At 32.5% G+C, this 17,244-nt stretch overlaps 1 pseudogene; it reads left to right on the top strand.

The window, feature by feature from the left end:
- Window positions 1-10,662: 10,662 nt before the first annotated feature.
- On the top strand, window positions 10,663-10,762 carry LOC112928111 (U6 spliceosomal RNA; annotated as a pseudogene).
- The last annotated feature ends 6,482 nt before the right edge of the window (window positions 10,763-17,244 follow it).

Below are 17,244 nucleotides of genomic sequence, written 5' to 3'. Positions count from 1 at the left end.
CCACAATGACTCTTATGCTCCATTATCTTCCAGTTTCCTGCCTTTTCCACCAGGACCAAGATGATATTGCAATTCAAAGAAAGCAGATAAACAAAACAAAACAAAGAAGGCAGATTAAGTCCGTTTCAGGTTTTGAACAGCCTGTGTAGTAGGCAAGGCAAGGAAGAGTCCAAGAGGACAGGTTACAGGCGTAGCCCTTAGACCTGAAGCAATCTCTTAATCATAATGATTAGGCTCTTTTTCCTTATTTTTGTTTTAGCACAACTTCTGCTAACTGCAATTCAATTCTACAGGCTGCTGCCTTTTACCTTCCCTTTAGTAACTGGGGAGAGAAAATCTTTTAAAAATTTGATCCTTAGAATGGATCAGCTGTCTCAGAAAAGGCTTTAGCACAAAGAATTTACCCCAAACCTCTGGATCCCTCCCCCTTTTAATTTTCAACTAGTAAATTTGGCTTTCAAAATAATTTGATGTTCACATTTTTTATACCTGCCACTGTACCTGGTATCTCGGGATGGCTTGTTTAAAAAAAAAAAAAAAAAAGAATTCTTTCCAAATAAACCACAAATAACTGAAAAATTATTTTGTAAATTATAGCTTAAAATACGTACAAGATGCTATTATTTTCTGATTAGTCTTAAGAAAATTATTTTGACACCCAGAACAAAATATATCAAGATATTACTTCAATTTCTATGATGATCATTTATAGCAGGAATTGCTTACTGGTCTATTGCTAGAAATATGCCTTTGGGCCACATCCTATGTCTCTAAGCAGCACTACACTTCATTCTGGAAAAAACCAATCCTCCAGCCTTCTCTGAGAAAAAGTTTCCTCTCTGTTCTTATGCACCTTTGGGTCTTCAACAATTTGATACTGGCTTCAGACACACTGCCATTGAAATTTTCCTCCTGCCCTTCCCATCTCCACACATACTCTAAGCATTTGAAGCATTCATTTCCTGATTTCAAAGCTGATTTAGTCCATCATATCATTTCTTCTCACTCTGATCTTTTAATATAATAGCTAGATGGAATTTCTTTAATGATCATATAATTCTCATCTTGAGCTCCATCTTTATTTAGAGACTCTTATTTAACAGCAATATCTTTAAATAATGTAAACAGAGTCTTCTTTTCCGAAGACTAGTATTTCTGTATACGATATTTTAAAAAAATATCATTACGTTAGCTTATGGGTGAAATAGGTCCAACTGTATTTATATGCAGAACACATACAATTATCACATCCACAGTTCACTATAAAATCAAGTTCATCAGCTCCCTTTGTTGTACTTTTATTTCCCGAAAGCATATAATGCATGAACCTACATGCTCCAAGTCAGAGTGACTCACATGTTGGTATCCTTTTATCTATTGTTCTTCTAATAATCAATGATGTCATCAAGTAGACCAATCTCCCTGTTCCTTTGAGCTCTCTGTCCAAAAGCTCTACTGGCAGTCTGCAACTTATTTTCAGTCCTTACCCAGGCCCTTTAACTCCTATATTTCATATGACATTGGTTCCTGGCCCCAGATTTTGCTGAGATTTACTCTCACTTATTAGTAATTCTTCCTTCCAAAATGCATAAACTAGGGTGGGGCGATGGGTGAAATAGGTGATGAGGCTTAAGGAGTGCACTTGCCACCATGAGCACTGGGTGATAAATGGAATTTTTAAATCAGTATCTTGTATACCAGGAACTAATATAACACTGTATGTTAAGTATATTAGAATTAACATACCAGGAACTAATATAACACCGTATGTTAAGTATATTGGAATTAAAGTAAAATTTTAAAAATGCACAAATTATTAAAACTTCACTGAGGCTGCCATGTTGCATAAGTCCACGACATGTATATATCATAGGAATTAGTCCCTGTGGAATTATATAACATGGAGGCCCTGCGTGAGCAGCATCTAGAATACAGCTAAATATAAATGGAGACTTAAACATTTTTTTTTTCTTTTGCATATGGCCTGGCTCAACTAACTAGCCCATCTTTTCAAATTACCCACTAAATCATCCCTTTAACCAGACTAGGAAGCTGAAATCTCAGTTAATATTTCTGTCCATAGAATTAAAGATATATTAATTAATTAATATATGAGGTGATCTAATTATAAATTATCAAATGAAATTAAGAGCACTGAGGGTTGATTATTTGGAGAATCTGGATGCATACATGGTAATAAATGTCTATGCCATATTTCATGTCTTTCTTTGTCTCACAAATACATAGGATGCTAAATCTAAAATTGCTAGACTCCATTAACCTTATTTCTGAAATGAATAGCTCCAAAACGTTGGCTACTATGTGAATCTTGGGTAGTATCTAGTCCCCATGGAAACAGAGATTTGGATCCTAATATTAAGATCTAACAGGCCACAGATCTACACATTTTAACTTGTGTTAAGAAAAAAAAGAAAGAAAGAAAGAAAGAAAGAAAGAAAGAAAGAAAGAAAGAAAGAAAGAAAGAAAGAAAGAAAAGAAAAAGAAAGAAAGAGAAAGAAGAAAGAAAGAAAGAAGAAAGAAAGAAAGAAAGAAAGAAAGAAAGAAAGAAAGAAAGAAAGAAAGAAAGAAAGAAAAGACATGCTCAGTCCTGCAAAGATGCCATAAAAATGTCTGAGGTCCTAATAATATGGGCAAGAATTACAGTAATAACTATGCTGGTATAATTTTACGTTCCATTTATCATTATATAACATATATATTATATTTCCATTTGGGTTTATATTCTCTTGTGAATCAAGTGGCTATCAGTATGTCTTCTGCTGAACCGTGAGTACTATCCAAAAATCATAATGCTGATACATTTTAGCATGCTCTGATAAATAATTATAAAAATGTAATTTCCTGACTTACTGAACAATGCTTCTTTTTCTTTTTCTTTTTAAGATTTTATTTATTTATACATGAGAGACACACAGAGGGAGGCAGAGACACAGTCAGAGAGAAGAGCAGGCTCCATGCAGGGAGCCCAATGTGGGACTCAATCCTGGGTCTCCAGGATCAGGCTCTGGGCTGAAGGCTAAACTGCTGAGACACCTGGGCTGCCCTGAACAATGCTTCTTGAATTAATCTTGTTCCAGATTAATTTAAGAAAAGGTAATCAGGTCAAGAATGTGACCAGGAGTCTAATTTCTAGTTTTTTTATATGTTTTTTTCAAATTGAGGTACGTTTTCCCCTCACTTTCAGTTTCCATTAGGAAGAATTTATCCCTAAACTGATTTCAGGACAGTCTCTTCACCCTTTTTCTTATGTGGCCAAAGAGGAAATAATTTGATATCTCTAACTAGCAAGTTTGGAAAAGAATAACTTAAAAATCAAAGCTGACTTCCACCTTGCTCATTGTTCTTAGGCATTAGCTGCCTTCAGAGAGTGCATTTTCTCCTTAGCCTCTCCGCACTACAAGTTATGTAAGGACCTTACAACATTGTCCAAGGGGTTTGAAGTAAGGGAGAGCAGAGATAATGAGGACAGGCATGCGGCATCTTCTGGACTTTATTTTATTTTTTTATTTTATTTTTTTTTTTAAGTTTTCAGCGATTCTTTTTTTTTTTTAATTTTTATTTATTTATGATAGTCACACACACAGAGAGAGAGAGAGGCAGAGACATAGGCAGAGGGAGAAGCAGGCTCCATGCACCGGGAGCCCGATGTGGGATTAGATCCCGGGTCTCCAGGATCGCGCCCTGGGCCAAAGGCAGGCGCCAAACCACTGCACCACCCAGGGATCCCCATCTTCTGGACTTTAAAGCGAGTATTTTTAGCATTTTATAATTAAATGTGTTACTTGTAGATCTTTGGTGGATATGTACCCTATAAACAATCCCATTTATAACTTGCTAAGAGGTATTTTTAATAATAAAATAATACTGAATTTTATTAAATGATTTTCTGAATCTAATGAGATCATTCATCTTCTTTTTTTTACTTTTTAAAGTAAGCTTATGTTAAACTGCATTCATAGATTTTTTTTTATTATATTTATTTTAAAACCTATATCGTATACTTGGAATAATCCCAAACGTGTCATATGTTTGTTTTGTTTTGTATTGTTAGTTTACATTATTTTAAGAATTTTCCAAATTATATTAGAAATACTGGTTCTTTTTTTCCCTCTATGGTTTGATTGTTGTTTAGAACTATGTGTGCCTTTAAAGGTCCATTGGAAGTGACCCCAAAATTAAATCTAGACCATAATTTATTCTGTGTCAAATTATAAACTAGTGATTCATTTACCTTAATGGATTTCAAATATTTCATGGTTTCTATTTCTTCTTGAATCAATATTGTAAATATGAGTTGTTCTTATATTTGTTCTGTTTCACCCAGGTTTTTCAGCTTTTGGTTTTCCTTTTTCCTTTTTTCTCTCCCAAAATATGGCCCATATACTTTCAACTAACATTTCACTTTCTGCTCCACCTATAATTCTATCCCTGTTCATCTTACTATTGTTAATTTCCATCTTTGTACTTTTCCATTGGATGTATCTGTCCTGTTTTGTCAATTTTATAAATATTTTCAAGAAAGCAATTTTGAGTTGTTAATTCTATTACATCTTTGTGTTCTACATTATTAACCTTTATTCATATATATTGTTACTAATATTCTTCTTTCTTTTATTTCTGCTCTTTTCTTTTTCATTTCTTAATTTGAGTGCTTAATTCATTTACATTAATTTTTCTATTAAAAATGGAGCATATTTGTTAAGGTTTTCTTGTTCACTTCTAAATATGCTGTATTTCACATTAGGATTTATTCTCAGATGTAAGATATATACATATATATACATAGTCCATTTATTACAAATTTGACTTACTATATCATATTGGTGAATGAAACCTATAATTAATATGTGAGCAATCTTTTTCTGTTTTAATTTATGCCTTAGCATTTATTTCTTCTCTTGAAATTGCTATACCATTTGATTATGCTTATATTTGACTAAAATATTTTTTCAATAATTTGCTTTCAAATTTTTTGTGTAATTGTGTTAAATGTATTTACCTATAAATATTTTAAAAGTTGGGTTATTTTCTATCAAGCCTGAAAAGCTTTGACTCTGGAAGGATTTGCCATATTCACTGATGTTACTACTGATTATATACATATAATGTATATATGTATATATATAAATATTTAAATTATTTATTTATTTATTTAATTTATCTATTTGAAAGAAAGAGAGAGAGCACAGAGGGTGAGCAGAGACACTAACATGAAGCTTAATCCCAAGACTATGAGATCATGACCTGAGCCAAAGACAGACACTTAACCAATTGAGCCACACAGGTGCCCCTGCTCACATTTAGATTAAATTTTACCTTTATGTTTCTCAGTGTTTGTTTTTTTTTTTTGTGTGTGTGTGTGTGTGTGTGTGTGTATGTGTGTGTGTGTGTGTGGTTACTATCATTCTTTTTTTCACATTTCATTATTTAATAATACCTTATAAATACCTCTCCATCTATGAAAGTCACCAAGATTGCTTCAATTCTTTATCATGGAAGCCTAATTTTCTGTTGTATTAAAATAAAACACTATGTTCAATTATTATATTAGTCATGGCATTCCTTGATATGTTCCAGCATGATTTTTTTTTAAGACAACCACCATCATACAATAAGGTTAAATCAATATTTGGATAGCCCCAAATATAGTTATTGAAGCTATTTGTCAAGGCCTGAGTTTTTGGAGATAAAATTCCCACTCTTTATTGCCATTTAAAAAGTTTGGCTTTGGTAGCCCAGATGGCTCAGCAGTTTAGCACCGTCTTCAACCCAGGGCCTGATCCTGGAGACTCCAGATCAGGTCTCACATCAGGTTCCCTGCATGGAGCCTGCTTCTCCCTCTGCCTGTGTCTGCGCCTCTCTCTCTCTCTCTCTCTCTCTCTCTCTGTCTCTCATGAATAAATAAATAAAATCTTTAAAAATAAATAAATTTTAAAAATCTTTAAAAATAAATAAATTAAAAAAATTAAAAGTTTGGCTAGACATGGGGAAAAAAAACCAATATATATCAACAGATAAATCGAAAAAGAAGTTGTGATACACACACATACATACATGCATAGACAAAAATATACAGCTATAAAAAAGAAGGAAATCTCACCATTTGTGATAACATAGACAGGTTTTGAGGCCGTTAGGCTAAGTGACATAAGACGTAAGACATAAATACTGTATGATTTCAGTTGTATATGGAATCTGGAAAACAACAAAACCCTCACAGAAGTAATGATCAGGTTTGTGGTTACTAGAGGCAAGGGGTGAGGGGATGGCGATTTAGATGAAGATGATCAAAATGTACAAACTTCTAGTTGTAAGATAAATAACCACTAAGGATGTAGTTTACAACATGATGACTATAGTTAACGCTGCTGTACTGTATGGTTGAAAGTTGTCAAGAGTAGAACCGAAGAGTCCTCATCACAAAGAAAAAGAAACTTTTTGTTTCTTTCTCTCTTTTTCTTTCTTTTTTTCTTTCGTTCTTTCTACATGATATGCAGATGTTAACTAAATCAATTTTGGTAATAACCTCACAGTATAAGTCAAATCATTATGCTATACATCTTAAACTTCTACATTTCTTTAGGTCATTTATGTTTCAATAAACCTGGAGAAAATAAAAGTAAAAAAAACCAAAAGCTTGACTCAAGACTGTGTGTTCTTTAGTTTCTGAGGTAAGAAGAGCCAACATACTCTGCATTTTTCTAAATAAAGATTACTTAGATTTATGACTGCTTGATATTGCTACTTAGGGAATTTTCAATATCAGACAGTTCCAAAATTGTTTGAACAATATTTTTTATTGTTAAATCAGACTATGTATGTTCTTTGGAGTATAATTTTTGTAAGGTTGGGATGTGTTTTATCTCTGTGGCAATCTCCTAATTGACATACAGTACAAAAATTGGTGGTTTGTGTGTGATTAAAAAATCTGTTAGCAGCTTTATTGAAGTACAATTGACATGCTATTCATCACACGTTTAAGTGTATAATTATGTCAAAATTTTGACATATGTATGCATTTATAAAACATCAGCATAATCAACATAGTGAACACATACTTCACACCCCCAAATTTTCTTTTAATTCTAATGTAATTCCTCTATCCCTTCTTTTTGACCTAGTATCTCTCACCCAACCACTGATTTAATTTGAATCACCATAGATTAATACACATATTATGGTTTTTTAAAAAATATTAAAGTATATACCTTTTTTGTCTAGCTTCTTTAACTTATTATAATGAATTTGAGGTTCTTTTTTTTTGTTGTTACATTTATCAGCAGTACATTCTTTTTATAGCTCTCTCTTTCTGAGTAGTATTCCATTGTATGGATATATCACAATGTATTTACCACTTTTGCTTCCTCATCGATATTTGGATTGTTTCCAGCTTGGCGATATTACAAATAAAACAGCTATAAAAATTTGCATATGTATCTTCGTATGAATATAAGTTTCATTTGTCTTATATGAATACCTATAAATGGAATGGCGAGGCAATATGGTCACCCATTCCCACTGGCAATTTATGAGAATTTTTGTGCCACATCTTCACCAGTACTTAGTATGGTCAATGTATTTATTTTAGTGAATCTATTAGGGTATGGTTTTGGTGTGCATTTTTCTAATTATTAATCATGCTGAGCCTTTTTATGTCTTCATATAAAAAGTGAAATATCATCTTTGGTCAAGTATCTAAAGAACTTTGGCTCATTTTTTATTGTTTGTTTTCTTAATATTGAGTTTTAAGACTACTATACATTTTCTAGGTATGAATCGTTTATCAGATATATAATTTGCAAATATTTCCTCTCTGTCTTGTATTTTTCTATCTTAGCAGTCTTTGCTAATTTTGATGAGATAAAACTAATGGATTTTTGTCTTTTATGGATCTTGCTTTTCGTATATGTATATCTAAGAATTTTTTGCATTAATAGAGTCAAAAAATTTTTTCTCCCGTTTTCTTTTCTTTTTTTTTTTAAGGTTTTATTTATTTATTCATGAAAGACAGAGAGAGAGAGAGAGAGAGAGAGAGAGAGAGAGAGAGAGAGGCAGAGACACAGGCAGAGGGAGAGGCAGGCTCCATGCAGGGAGCCCGATGTGGGACTCGATCCCGGGGCTCCAGGATCATGCCCTGGGCTGAAGGCAGGCACCAAACCGCTGAGCCAGCCAGGGATCCCCAATTTCTCCCGTTTTCTTGTAGAAGTTTTACAGTTTTACAAAACATATTTAAGCTTAAGATCAATTTTGAATTAATTTTTTTACATGAAGCAAGGCATGATTAGTTCATTTTATGCACATAGAAAACCAATTGTTCTAGAAAATGTGTTAAAATAACTTAGTTTCTCCACTGAATTGCCTTTGCATCTTTGCTGAAAATCAATTGAATATATACAAGTGGGGCTTTATCTGGGCTCTCTAATCCATCGATCCTTTCTCTATCTTAACATGCATATGATACAGGCATGATTATTGCAGCTTTATAATAAGTCTTAATGCTAGGTGATATAAGTCTTTCAAATTTGTTCTTCTTTTTTCAAAGTTGTTTTTACTATTTTAGGTACTTCATTTATACATGAATTTTAAAATCATCTTGTCAATTTCTAACAATGCAAAACCTGCTGAGATTTTGATAGAGATCACATAGAATTTATAGATCAATTTAGGGAGAATTGTCATCTTAGCAATATTGAACCTTCCAATCCCTAAAAACAGTATAACTCTCCACTTATTCAGGTCTTCTTTAATGCCTCTCAGGGATGATTTGAGCATACAAGTCTTGCATATCTTTACATTTATCCCTAGGATTTAATAATTTTGGTGGTCCTGCATTTTAATTTCAATTTATTTTATTGCTTGTGCATAGAAATACAGTTGATATTTTAATAATGAACTGGCATCCTGCTAATGTCCTGATCTATCTTATTTATTCTGGGTTTTTACTTCATTTTGTTTTTATTTTGAGGGGTTTGGTTTATTCATTTTTTTATATTCAACAGGTTTTCTTTACTTAGACAATCTCAAATCCGAGATGCCTTTGGCTTTTCTGGACTCCCATTTCCACCTGCTCAGCTCAGGAAGATCACTAATTAGCCTTTGCCTTTGCTTTTGTTCTCTCTGTGTGTTGCTTCTGGAATATTTCTCCTCTTAGTAAGTTGGGCAACAGGAAGTTTGTTTGTTTTATTTCTCCCAGAAAGCACTGCACTTTTTGCCTAATATCCAAAATCATCTTGAGAATTGCTGGTTTATGTATTTTGTCAGTTTCTTTGTTCTTAGTTGTTTGAAGAGGAAAGATAAATCTATATCTTGTTATTCCAACTTGGCCAGAAGCAGAAGTAGGTATATTATGCTTTAGTGTATGCAAACATTCACCTTTTATCCTCAATTTTCAGAATAAAATTATGATACAATTCACATAAAACCCACTCTTTTTTTAAAATTTTTTTTATTTATTTATGATAGTCAGAGAGAGAGAGGCAGAGACACAGGCAGAGGGAGAAGCAGGCTCCATGCAGCAGGAGCCCGACGTGGGATTTGATCCTGGGTCTCCAGGATCGCGCCCTGAGCCAAAGACAGGCGCCAAACCGCTGCGCCACCCAGGGATCCCAAACCCACTCTTTTAAGTCTATAATTGAATGGATATTAGTATATTCACATAATTGTGAAACAATCACCACTATTTAATTTCAGAACACTTTCATCATATGAAAAAGAAACCCTGACAACCACTAATCCACTTTGTCTCTGTGGATTTTTTACACTGGCCATTTCATATACATGGAATCATGCAATATGTGGCTTTCCTGTCTGATTTCTTTCAGTAAGAATAATATTTTCAAGTTTCATCAAAGCTATAGGATAAATTAGTAATATATTGTTATGGTTAAATAATATTGCATTATATAGACATACCACATTTTACTCAGCCTTTTCAACTGATGGATATTTGGTTTGTTTGTACTTTTCAATTATTATAAATAATGTTGCCATTAACATTCCTGTACATATTTTTGTATAGACATGTTTTCAATTATTTTGAATATATGCCTAGAAATATAACTACTAGATCCTATGTTTAATTTTGGAGGAACTATGTACCTATTTCCCAGGGTGAGCTTTTGTCCCCCTGCATGGTAAACTGGAATCTTTCTCTACTTAATAAACTGTTTATAAATTTTGTAGCAACCATATACACAAGGTTTATAAAACTGTATACAGATGGCGCACCCAAGTGAGTGAAATGAATAAAAACAAATTAGTAGCCCTAAATAAATGTCAGGCTTTTGAAAAAAAAAAAAGGGTAATGTTTTTCAATCCATAGCTGACAAACTCTGGGGTTGTACTGCTTTACCTCAGTACTCATGTGGAACAAAACAATGTGAATACCTAGGGTGGTAAATTTAGTCTAATAAGATTCTTCTCTAGAGACAAAAAAACTAATAAAATATCATCTTTGTAAAGTATGTGATAGTTTTTCTGTGACAGAATTAAAAGTGGACCCAGGGCTAAGAGAGTACATTTTAAATGTTCACAATAAATAGATGAGCAAGTAAGTAAGTAAATAGTAACCATGTGAGATGATAGGTCAATTAGCTTTACTATGGTAATCATTTCAGATGTATACATACCTCAAAATATCATGGGCTTTGGCAGCACATATACTAAAATTGCAATAATATAGAGAATAATGTGGCTCCTGATCAAGGATGACATGCAAACTTATGAAGGATTCCATATTTAAAAAAACAAACAAAATATTATGTTGCACTTCATAAATATATGCAGTTTATTTTTATTTGTCAATTATACCTCAATAAAACTGGGGAAAAAATGAACCTAGAACTTCTTGTTGCAAGAAATCCAGACTTTCAAAAATGTCTAGATTAGCTTTTAAAAAGGAAAAGGAAATCTTATCGGCTTAATTACGATTAAAAAAATTAGAGATTACAGTTTGTTGCAAAATGTTGAGTACATTAAAGGAATCATGCATCTTTGATTCTGACAATGAAGAGGGAAATATAAGAAAAAGAGTGCTGAAAGAGTAGTTGTAAAATGTAGATGATTTTCCAAATCAGTCCATCCATAGTGGTATATACAAATTGATCAGTCCAAAAAAAAAAAAAAAAAAACACAAATTGATCAGTCCAAGTGTTGTAAATCTTGTTGTGGGGTTAATGTAATTGCAAACTACATATTAGGATTTGGTCATGCTCCAGTTCAATATTTGGAAGGCTACATGCAAATGTTTGTAGAATGTTAAATGGTTGGAAATGTTCATAAGAAAAAAATTTCTCTTGTCCTAGAAGAGGGAAAGAAATTCTAGTTATATTGTTGCAATAGAATGTGTGAAGTCAATGAATTCAGGGGACCAAACCTCTGGTTTCCTAAGAAATAGAAAACATAAGGATGAGAAAACTTCAGAATTATAAGGAATGAGGTAACCTAAGAATTTGGTAAGAGTTTTTTCAAGTGGAGTTGACATCTCAGTAAAGACTGAAACTGCACTTGTCTATTCCCTGTTGCCTCAGCAGTAAGCCCTTTGCTCGCACGCCCCTCTGAATTATGGTAAAGCACTTTATGAAAACAACCCATGTGCAATGTAAAAAAAAAAAAAATGCATTAAATACAGGGGCACTTGTTTAGTTTGAATAGTTCCACATTTAGGGAGAGTTGGGGTAAGAAATTGAAAGAGATTTGTGATATAGAAAATAAATAATGCCTTGAGGAAAATAAATATGATTTTTATGTATAAGAGGTTAATTAACATCACCCTATGTACTAATGGGAGATTTTGTGTATGCTGTATATCCAGTGACTCCAGTCTGAATATATTTAAGGCATGTGATTGTGTGTCCACATTATAATCATTTGTCATTGGTATTTCATCATCTTCAGAAGGCATCTTTGGTTTGGAAAAGATGGAAGCTCATGCCAATCACACATACTATTTTGCATTTGAAATTTCCATATATCAAATCCTAACTATCACAGCATGAATTCCTTGAGTACAGACACCATATTTTGTACAACTGTTTAATGTTGCATGAGACTGTACACGTACTAAGTGTAAAATAAAAATTTCTGAAGGATAAAGAAATAAATAGATTCAATTTTAGGACACCTAAATTTTACATGCAAAACCTGAGCTAAGCAACTTAAGAAATATTAAATATATGTATTATTCATTATTTTATAAATAACTTTGAAATTATACTGTATAATTTGAATCAAAAATACATTTTCTTCCAAGTTACCACATCAACCTAAGCATATAGGTTTTTAATGTTATATTCAAACCAACTAAAACATCCGTTTTCCATTTTTTTGCTAAAACACAATATATAGAATTTTACATCAAAAGGGAGGGGAGACAATTGATAGGGGAAGGGAATGACTGACTTTCTTTGCTAACTGTCTCAATGGGCAGAGAAAATTTTGATACTCCTGGACAGGTGATGACATTGAAAATGATGTGTCAAAGTTTTCAAAAAATGGGAAATGAATATATGATTCAAATTTCTTATAAAAACCTGTAATAAAAATGTTTCATTTTAATGCATTTCATTGCTTCAATAGTAAACTGTTCTTTTCCATTTTTTCTTTCTTTCCTCCTTTCTCTTTTGTATCAATCCTTCCAGCTCTATATATGAAATCCTAGCCCTGGCAATGCCTTAGAGATATCTCGTAGATGGATAGGAAATTGCTAACAATGCAAGCCAACTTAAAAGGAAATAACAGAAATAGGTCATGACCATGATTGTCATGGCATGTGTTGCCCAGGGCTTTATACTGCCATCTTAAGAACTTTCTGCTAATAGGAGCAGAGCTGTCAGGCAAGGCCATCATATCAATCTTATTTTATTTTAATGCTGCTGTCCCATGACTTCTGTTCTACAAAAGGTATTTAAGGGGTGAGTCAGCTATGTTTATGAGATCAGCAAGAATGAATGTAAATGGTTGGACCAGGAATTTAGATCTACAAATAATCCAAGAAAGAGAAAAGAATTAAGCTCTCAGAGGATGGCAATTTTTCATAATAACTTTATCTCTCATGGTAAAGATGTCGCCTAAAGAAATAGAAGAAAAAAATTTAAAAATTAAAAAAGAAGAAAACATCTCCTACACTATTCTATAGTTTTATTTTGAATATATAGTCAATATACCTAAAGTACAATCTGTAACTTCATTTGAATATTACTAATAACTGATACTCATACTGACCAGAATCAAGAATATGGTGTTAATCATCATAATGCCTTTCTCACTCACTTATCTATTTGGTTTTGGTCTGTAGATCTCATAATTACTTTCTTGCTGTTCATTACTTGGATTACAAATAAAACTAAAGCACATAGATATTGTTCTGATTTCATAGTTGGAGAAATATAGGTATTAATTAGTAACATCTTCCATTGACTGGTATTAATATTTCTTCATGGTCAACCAATTTTTTTTTTTTTATTTCCTGTGAAAGTGTTGCTCAGTTCTTAACTGAAAATATATTACTAGTGGTGGTTAAACTATTTTCATCATACTATATTTCTACAAAGTTTAATTACATTTTCTTCTGATTATTATTGTCATAATTGGTCTCAGTTTTTCTACCTTTTAAAGGAAAATATGCATATTTGCTTATTTTGCTGTCAATTTTAAGGCAAAGAAAATAGAAGAAAAGGCAATTATGTAATAAAGAACAATCCGTGCTCTTTCTGAAGACAAAATATTCCTACCTAAATTTGAGCTTTATTCTAAATAAATGCAAAAGTTTATTTATGTCTAGCACATAGCAGATACATTATGGAGATACATAAAACTATTTTTCTAAAATTTGTTTTCCTGCCTGATCTTCATCTCTTTTCCTCTTAGCTAGTTCATCATTGTTTGTACTTCTTGCAGGTCCTTTTGAGATAGATATTTTGATAGCCAGTTAAACCTACTAGGCTGCAACGAGGCCACTTTCTTAATGTGGATGAGATAATGCAAGAGGATGATACACTCATCTTCAGAGTATGCAAAGCATGAGGTTAATAATCTGAGGACTAATGTTTGGGAGATTTAGTGCAATAATTTATAAACATAAATTGATGCTATAGCTCAGATAGACGTACTTAATTAGTGTCCCTTAGAATCTGAACAAATGAACCATGTGACAGACAAATTTCTAAAGGGAGAGAGAAAGAAGCTTTTTAAACTCAGCTAGAGGTCAGCATGGTTCCCTGAAAATCTGAAGTTGAGGAGATGAAGAAATCTGAATATGGAAGCCATGACATGGGAAATGAGAGGCTCTGAAGACAAATTTTACCATTTCAAAATTTGGTATGGGTCAAGTTCAGTTTGTGTGGCTCAGCAAGCAGTGTAAATGCCTTTTTTGCTGATGCATATTCTTAGACATAAATGTCAAAAGATTTGATTAAAGAAAAAATGGAAAGGGGCAAACATCTCTAGAAAGTTTCCTTTGAAATAATGACCTCCTTGCCTCTTCTCATTAATTTTAAACCATCGCCACCACAAAGGAGCAGAGGTTCCATTTATCTAGAGTCTGGTGGCTGGTAATTGACATTTCTCTCTAGGTTCATCAATTTTAAGCCTTTTCAGCAATGAATAAATGGCCTCTGCTTGACTTGAGTAGATATTCTTGGAATTTATTAATTTATACCAATAATATCCAATTACTATAAGAAGGTACTCTGTAAACACCTTCACCACCAACCCCCAATTGCTTTTCCTATATTCTCCTCTAGCAAACTGCACCTAGTATGTGTTAAACCTATTAAATAATGGCTGAGCTAAAAAATTAATGGAATATGTTAAGTGTGGCACAAAAGAGCATAGCATTCATTCATGTAATTTCTTTTGAAAAAAAAAGTAACAAAATTCATTTAAGAGGTCTAGATAATATTTATTTGATCCAGAAATTCCATTACTGGATATTTGTTTCCCATATACACTGCATATGTGCACAAAGACAAATGTAGTAGGATGTATAATCAAATTATCCATAATACCATAAGAAAAAACACCATGTAAATGTTCTTCAATAACAAACAGGTTAAAAACACATTACCTCCACAAAATGGAAACCGTATAGCCATTAAAAGGAATATATGTTAGAGAATGTGTGTGTCTATGTGCATGCACATATATAAAATGCATGTAAGTATGAGTCATGGTTACATATGTGTATATAGTATGAATATATACCATACAGGTGTATTTATCACATATATGAATGCACAAATATGAAAAGATCTCCAAAATTAGTCAATTTAAAAAAAAACAGCATACAGAGCAATATTACATATTATACCTGTCAATTCTAGAAACCATTCAAATTTCTGTTAACCAAGATATGAATAAATAAATTGTGTTCTGTTATATAATAGAACACAATACCACAAAAAATGCTATAGCTATAGCTACGGCAAAGAAAATGAATGAGCTGTAGCTATATATACAATGTACTTGAATTTGAAATACTTTTGATGGGGCACCTGGATGGCTCAGTGGTTGAGCGTCTGCGTTTAGTTCAGGTTGTGATCCCGGGGTCTTGGGATCGATTCCCACATCGGGTTCCCCTGCTTCTCCCTCTGCCTGTGTCTCTGCTTCTCATTCTGTGTGTTTCTCATGAATAAATAAATAAAATCTTTTAAAAAAATGAAATACTTTTGAACCAAATAAAAAAGACACTGAATACTTTTAATAAAATTCAAAACTTGGCAAAGCTGAACAGTAGAATTTAGTTCTCATACATTGGTGATAAAGAAAAAAATAAAAAAAATGAGCATCATAAAATTTAGCTTTGTAATAGCGATAGTCATTGCAGGGACTGTGTGTACACATGTGCATGTGCGTGTGTGGGCAATGTTGTATTTGTTGAATTTGGTAGTGATTACATTGCAGTTCATGTCATAATAATTCATTATCTATATTAATATTTTATACACTTTCTATGTGTGGTATTTAATGAGTAATAAGATACTAATATGAAATGTAAGGTAATAATCAGTATGCACATTATATCTATATTTGTGTTAAGGAGAGAGTATGGTATATTTACAAATGTCTGTACTTATATATACATAGATGATTTTGTAGAAGACAACCGGTAAGTCGAAATGAGTAGTTACATTGGAAAACAAAATATAATAAGACAGAAATTGTACCTATATTGTCATCAAGCAAAACACTAGCCTAGTGAGTTTATGTTTTCCCTTGAAGAACTTCTTTTCAATTACTTGGTAGAAGGACTAAGCTTTTGAAAATACGTTTTTCTTATTTTCTTAAATCAGCAAAATATCAGGTATGCTTGGCTCTTCTCAATTGTGTTACTATATTTGAAGTCTAGTCTGAAGAAGTTTTCAATTAGCTACTTTGAAATATTTGGCATTAATCAAGTTCCACTACATAAACTTTTATAATATATTGCAGCACTGAAAGCAGCAAATTGACCCAACAGCAGCAAAAGATGAAATAACAAAATGAATTGAATGAATTTGTTAATTTCTAATTGTATCCAAGTTACATTTCTTAGTTTATTAGGGGGAAATGACAGCAGAACAAAAAGCAAAATAAATATTAAAAGTAAAATACTGTTATGTAATATACACATGCAATTACTTGTAAGCTGGACAAATCTTTTTTTTTTTTTTTTTTTGTAGCTACAGAATACATTTATCAATGCGATGAGAATGCATTTGTTTGCATTAGAAAGGATAACCCATTGGTCTTTTACTTGGCCATTACGCTGTATTGCTTCAGTATAAGGTGAGAGGTGATTCAGCTGACTCTTCATCCCTGCTTTCAGACTTCAGGAAAATCTGAAGGTGTCTTCTGAAATCCGAAGTCTGTTCTAAACTTGTTTTGTGAGAGCGACACACAATAAGTAGTGATGAATGAGTTTCTCCTTGTGGTCATGAACTTTTGCAGAAATACTCCATTAAGTTTAAGTCTTTTGAAAATATCGTGCTTCGAAGAGGGGCTAGCAAAAATGGAAAGTAATCCTGTATATCTTAAGGAGATGCTTCAGCATTTCAGTATATGGTAGGAACTTGAGAACTTTCTTTAGGTTTAACTTTTATAGCTGTATCAGTTCTAAGACTGCAATGTGGTCAAGACTCCATATTAATATGGTCCACTTTGCTGATTAAGATTCTTTTTTTTTTTTTAATTTTTTTTTTTTTTTTTTTTTTTGCTGATTGAGATTCTTAAGCAGCTGAAATAAAA

Source organism: Vulpes vulpes, chromosome 6 (assembly GCF_048418805.1).
Source record: "Vulpes vulpes isolate BD-2025 chromosome 6, VulVul3, whole genome shotgun sequence".
In the NCBI taxonomy this organism is placed as follows: Eukaryota; Metazoa; Chordata; class Mammalia; order Carnivora; family Canidae; genus Vulpes; species Vulpes vulpes.
Note: the sequence above shows the minus strand (reverse complement) of the source record. Positions and strands in the feature narration are given on the sequence as shown.